This window comes from Puma concolor, chromosome A1, assembly GCF_028749965.1.
Source record: "Puma concolor isolate L17-30 chromosome A1, mPumCon1.1.hap2, whole genome shotgun sequence".
Classification (NCBI taxonomy): Eukaryota; Metazoa; Chordata; class Mammalia; order Carnivora; family Felidae; genus Puma; species Puma concolor.
Genome location: NC_141667.1, coordinates 19,704,189 through 19,710,376, shown reverse-complemented (window position 1 = coordinate 19,710,376; position 6,188 = coordinate 19,704,189). Strand labels below are relative to the sequence as shown.

The following is a 6,188-nucleotide window of genomic DNA, read 5'->3' as shown; positions in this document are numbered from 1 at the left end:
CTGTTCTAGCCTCAATTCAAATTAATTTTAGGATAGAGAGGTAGACTGAGCAGACTTTTCTTACCTCTTCATATCTTTTGTTTTAAAGCTACTAATCTCAAGTTCTGTGTCTTTCCCATTCTTCTGTAACATGTCAGTAGTTCAGACAAAATATTTCACCAGGGTGCACATATAGTTCTACTCCTAAACCAATTTTAGGGAAGTAGTATAATGCAAATAAAACAGCTTTCTGTCGTTAATGTTGATTTTCTTTTTCTTAAACTTGTAATTCAGTTAGTGTTTTTTGCAACTGTTGCCACTAATTGAGAGCTTCCTTTGTATCCCACTCTGTAGCTGAATTCTTCAAGGCTTGTTCCTAAGAAAATTTCTATTCTAATTCTCTACTTTTTCCTAAATGATCTTCTTCATGTTGAAAGCTAATTAATACTATAAACAGATGAATGAAAATGAAAAGTCGGATCCCCACCTAGATGTCTACATCAATTGTTAGATATCTGCAATAACTACCTTAAAATTTCTCAAAAACTAAATAGAAAACAAACAAAAATTCTCCCAACTTACTCCATGACATTTAACCTGTTTGAATAAGTCCACCAGCATGCATCAATTTATTTAAGGCATACATCAAGATTTATGTGGTACATTAATTTCATTCCCTTCTTCCTTCCCTCCATTTCTCCTTCTTTCCTGCATTCTTTTTTGCCTTCTACCTTGATGACCTCCTTCCTCCCCTAAGCATTTTTTTAGAACAAAATATGCATTGGGTATAATTTTATGCACTGGGGTTTTGTCAGACCACATGACTTGGTTTCTTTACTCGTGGAGTTCAAACTCAAGATGTGGGAAGTCTTTGGGGTGCCTGGGTGTCTCAGTTAGTTGAGTGTCTGACTCTTGATTTCCACTCAGGTCATGATCCGAGGGTCGTGGGATTGTGCCCTACATCTGGTTCTATGCTGAGCATGAAGCCTGCTTGGGATTTTCTCTCTAACGCTGCCCTTCTCCCTTACTTGTGTTTTCTCTCTCTTTAAAAAAAAAAAAAAAAAAAAAAAGACATGGGAAGTCTTTAGTTTTTATTTCTGCTTTACTCGTGAATGGTAATTTTGCTGGATAAAGATTTCTAGGGTTTTGTTGTTGTTGTTTTGTTTATGTCTCTTAACACTTTTTTTTAACTTTATTTATTTAATTTGAGAGGGTGTGTGTGTTCAAGCAGGGGAGGGGCAGAGAGAGAGGGAGAGAGAGAATCCCAAGCAGGCTCTGCACTGTCATCACAGAGCCCCATGCAGGGCTTGAACTCATGAACCATTAGGTCATGGTCTGCGACAAGAACAAGGGTTGGACATTTAACCAACTGAGCCACTCAGGTGTCCCTCTTCTAACAGTTAAATATTTCACTCTGTTATCTTTTTATTTACATGGTCTCTGTCAAGAAGTCCACTGTACTCCTTATTTTTGATTTTCTATAGGTTAGAACACCCCCCACCCACAGACCTTTAATTCTACATTTCTATCAGTGTTTGGATTGATTGATTGATTGATGCTACTGTAAAGTTTTGAGTCCTAGATATTTGACTTAATTTACTCTTATTAGCTTATATTAGATGTTGGATTTCCACCCCCAAATTTGTAAAGAAAACAATTGAAATCTTTGAGAGGTCTTTTAGCTATAAACAAATGCAGTCAGTGAATTCAGTTTTATTATGTATATTTAAATAAAGTGGCTTTTAGGGGCTCCAGGGTGACTCAGTCAGTTAAATGTCTGATTTCAGCTCAGGTCATGATCTCACGGTTGGTGAGTTCGAGCCCTGCGTCGGGTTCTGTGCTGACAGCTCAGAACCTGCAGCCTGCCTCAGATTCTGTGTCTCCCTCTCTCTCATCCTTCCCCTGCTTATACTCTGTCTCTGTCACTCGAATAAATGTTAAAAATTTTTAAGTGGTTTTTATACATATATACTTACAATGACAATCTGCTAAAACACTTTGGGCAAAATAACTATTTGAAGGCATCTTACACATTTACAGATATACAAAAAAAATTTTTTTTGATTAATGCAGCATACAAACTTTATTTACCAAAAGTAACAGGCAAAGTCAAACAGATACTTATCTTAAGAGAAAAACTGACCAGAAGAAATTTCATCTTAAACACTGTGCGGTAACCTTGCAGCTGCATTTAACTGAGCTCTGTTGCTGTGAAGAATACAGCTCACGTGCAGTTATAGGTGAATGATTTGTACACTTTTTCAAGTATTCACTGAATACTACCTAATATACGCATATACATTACAGTTGAAAAAGATTTAATCGATGATCCCCAGATACTTCATTTTTGCCCATCTTTTGGAAGAGGTTATCTAAAGAGAAGAATATGCAGGTTTGGCTCCTGGATCACATACTGAATCCAGACAAGCCTCCGTTGGAGTCTGTTGAACCAAGTCTCCTCCACTCCTTGTTAGATATCAGATGGGTTTTCGGTATTTGTTTGGAAAGTTCTCGATAACACGACATGGCGGTACTCACAGTGCTCCTGGAAGTACTTGACCGAGTAGTAGATCTGCTTGTGGGCCATCATGTGCGAGACCAGAGAGGGAGTGCAAAGGAGGTGCGGCAGGCCACACATCCCTGCCAGGCCTGGGCAACGCCTCAACGGCCTACATGAAAGAGATCTGACATCTTGTCAGTTGTGTTGTTTTGTTTTAAAAGTGTATATTCTGCTTACCTGGAGATTTTCATATGTTATATTTGAGAACATTGTGAATATGTGAATGAGTGGAGTAGTCATTATGTGATCAATTATACCTCTCATAGTCTAAAACTCTTGTTATTGAAAAGATAACTATTAGAGATCAGGGTGCTTAAGTGATGGATTTTTAGATGTTTACAGTACACATAAGATAGTAAGTGATTATGTAAATATAATCAGAAGTTAAACACATATCTCTAAAAGGAAACTTATTGCCTTAGTAAGACCAGATAGTTTGACTTAAAAATTAAGTAATTTGTTTTAATGTCCAAGAGTCATGACATTTTTCAACAACATATATAAACACATCTATTCAGGCAATTATTTGTTCATTGTATATATATTGCAGCATAAACTATTGTGTCTGCATGATATGTACACTCCTAAATTGTTACAGCATTTATCCTTAAGTTTATACAATAATTAAATAGAAAGCTTTAAGATAAAAAATATTTTTATTTCTAATTTTGTTCCAACACCACAGAAATTGTGACAGACATTGTTTAGACAAACAACTAAATACTACATGAGAAATGAAACCACAAAACTTCTAGAAAAAAGCAAACAACTAAGCCTTGTTTCAGATACTTGTATAACTTTAATAAATTAGCATTAGTTAAGTTACTTATTATGAAATCAATTGTTTCAACATAAAAAATTCCTTAATATTTGAAATACTACAAATAAAGTGGTAGAACAAAAATCATTTGCTAGATAAGATTTGTATTTTGCCTGAAGAAACACCTGTGAGTTTATTCACTTATCTCCATATTGATTTAATTAATGAAAAATATGTTAAGCATAACTCCAGGCCAAACATTGCATTACAGGCAGAGGTTAAAGCTGAATTAAAACAGAACAAAACAAAAAACTAGACTCTTGCTGTTCACTGATCATTAGGCATGGGTAGACATTTATTTTTAAAAAAAATTTTTTTCAACGTTTATTTATTTTTGGGACAGAGAGAGACAGAGCATGAACGGGGGAAGGGCAGAGAGAGAGGGAGACACAGAATCAGAAACAGGCTCCAGGCTCTGAGCTGTCAGCACAGAGCCTGACGTGGGGCTCAAACTCACAGACCGTGAGACCATGACCTGAGCCGAAGTCGGATGCTCAACCGACTGAGCCACCCAGGCGCCCCATTATGGGTAGACATTTAAATGAAGACGACAACCTACCATCCTTGGACACTTGAGAAAAATACATATATAGAAGGTGTACATAAACTGAGCGGTTACCTCTGGAAGTTTCACTACTGTTTATTTCCCATCACATAAGTTAATGAATTTCATTCCTGATGAGCTGGATCCATTAATTCTATTCCCCACTTGCCCAAGAATAATGACATTCCTGACGTGACTACTAAGACTTGCCTGTTTACAACCTCCCCTGGTGACCTGTGGGCCATCATGTGTCTTTCTACATAGATGGTAGTGATTTACATATGTTCTCAGAATCCTGCCAGGTAAGAGGGAGTGGAGAATAGTAAAAAGGAGTACAATGGTTCTGTGTCAAAACCTGGATATTTCTCTCTCATCTGTACAGGTACCTTGAGAATGAAACATAAGAGCATGGACAACTCCATAAATAGCCTCTTGTTTTGAAATTAGAATAGTAAACATAATTAAATCAATTATAGCTCCTCCCCACTTGCACATTATTTATGTTGATTATAGCTGATACATTAAAAATTTTAATTCTTGTATATAATTATGTATAATTATGCATCTTATGTATAATTTTAGGAGCATCTGACCCTTCCAAATTAAAAAGAAAAAGTCTTGTATTTAAGTTAATTTTACATTTAAATATAAACTTTTGTTACAGTTTGTCTCTCCTTAATTCGTACAGAATATCTAAGTAGTAAATTAAAATTTGTGAGAATTATGGGGCACCTGGGTGTCTCAGTTGGTTAAACATCTGACTTGATTTCAGCTCAAGTAATGATCTCATGGTTTGTGAGTTCAAGTCTCACGTCAACCTCTGCACTGAATGTGCGGTGCCTGCCTGGGATTCTCTCTCTGCCCCTCCCCTGCTCTTGGTCTCTCTGTCTCTCTGTCTCTCTCTCTCAAAATAAATAAATAAACTTTAAAAAATTGTGAGAATTCTGTAAGTTCCAAATGATGCACTTATAGTGATTTGACCAATATTTAAATATGGGTACTGCTTAGTAGCCACTTTTTAATGTAATAAGGAAGAGTTGGACATATTACTCAATTTTATGTTTCTCAGTCAACCTCAATATGTACTCACAAACAAGCTAAATCTAATATACTCAATAAGTATCAAAAGGAAAACTTTATTTTCCTTTTTTTCCTACACACTGTCATTTAATAATATATCTATAAAAACTGTTTACATATATCTATCTCAGTCTAAATATACACTCCTATCCTCAATATTTAAACTTAACTTCAGAAGTATTATACACTTAGAAATGATAAAAAACACTAAACGAGCATAATTTTAGATGATAAATTATAAATTGCCCTAGTAATCATTTATTATGGTCTTTTGAAGAAGCAAAGTGTCATAAGCAAAGAACTGTAATTGGTATTTTGATTTGACTGGATCAATTTCAAGTCACACAAAACATTTTCTGAAACATATTCTCAGAAGAAAATTGAAGATTTTCTTTTAAAGGAAATGTTCCAGAATAAGAGCACTTGTCCAAGGGATATTAAAACTGACTGTGTTGTTTCAGCTTAAACAAAAAAGGAGCCACAAACTCTGAATGACCCTGGATGCCAGGCCTTTACTAGATATTAACTCTCTTGACCAATGGACAATGGGAGTTTGTTTTATATACTGCCTACAGTTCTGTGAACTTTTCCCTTCCTTAAATAAATATCTAAGAGTATATACTGAGTCACAAGGTGTGTGTATGTTTAACTTATTTAAGAGTGCTGAATTGTTTTCCAAAGTGCCTATATTTTACATTTCCAGGAAGTCTTTGTGACTAATATTTTGCCAATATTTGGTATTGTCATCTCTTTTTCAGTTTAGCATTCTTTTTTTTTTCCTTAAGCATATTTATTTATTTTGAGAGAGAAAACAGGTGATCGGGGGAGGGGCAGAGAGAGGGAGAGTGAGACTGCCAAGCAGGCAATGTGCTGTCAGCATGGAGCCCCATGAAGGACTTGAACTCAGGAACTGTGAGATCATGACCTGAGCTGAAATTAAGAGTTGAACACTTAACTGACTGAGCTACTGAGGTGTGCCTCATTTTAGCCATTCTAATGAATATGTACTGGTTTTTCATTGTGGCTTTAAAATGCATGTTCTTCGGGAGCCTGAGTGGCTCAGTCAGTTAAGGCTCTGACTTCAACTCAGGTCATGATCTCACAGTTTGTGGGTTTGAGCCCCGCGTCGGGCTTTGTGCTGAAAGTTCAGAGCCTACAGCCTGCCTCAGATTCTGTGTCTCCCTCTTTCTCTGCCCCTCCCTGGC

At 36.2% G+C, this 6,188-nt stretch overlaps 1 pseudogene; it reads right to left on the bottom strand.

Annotated features, from left to right (window-relative positions):
- Nucleotides 1-2,320: 2,320 nt before the first annotated feature.
- On the bottom strand, nt 2,321-2,566 carry LOC112861532 (cyclin-dependent kinases regulatory subunit 2 pseudogene; annotated as a pseudogene).
- Nucleotides 2,567-6,188: the final 3,622 nt, after the last annotated feature.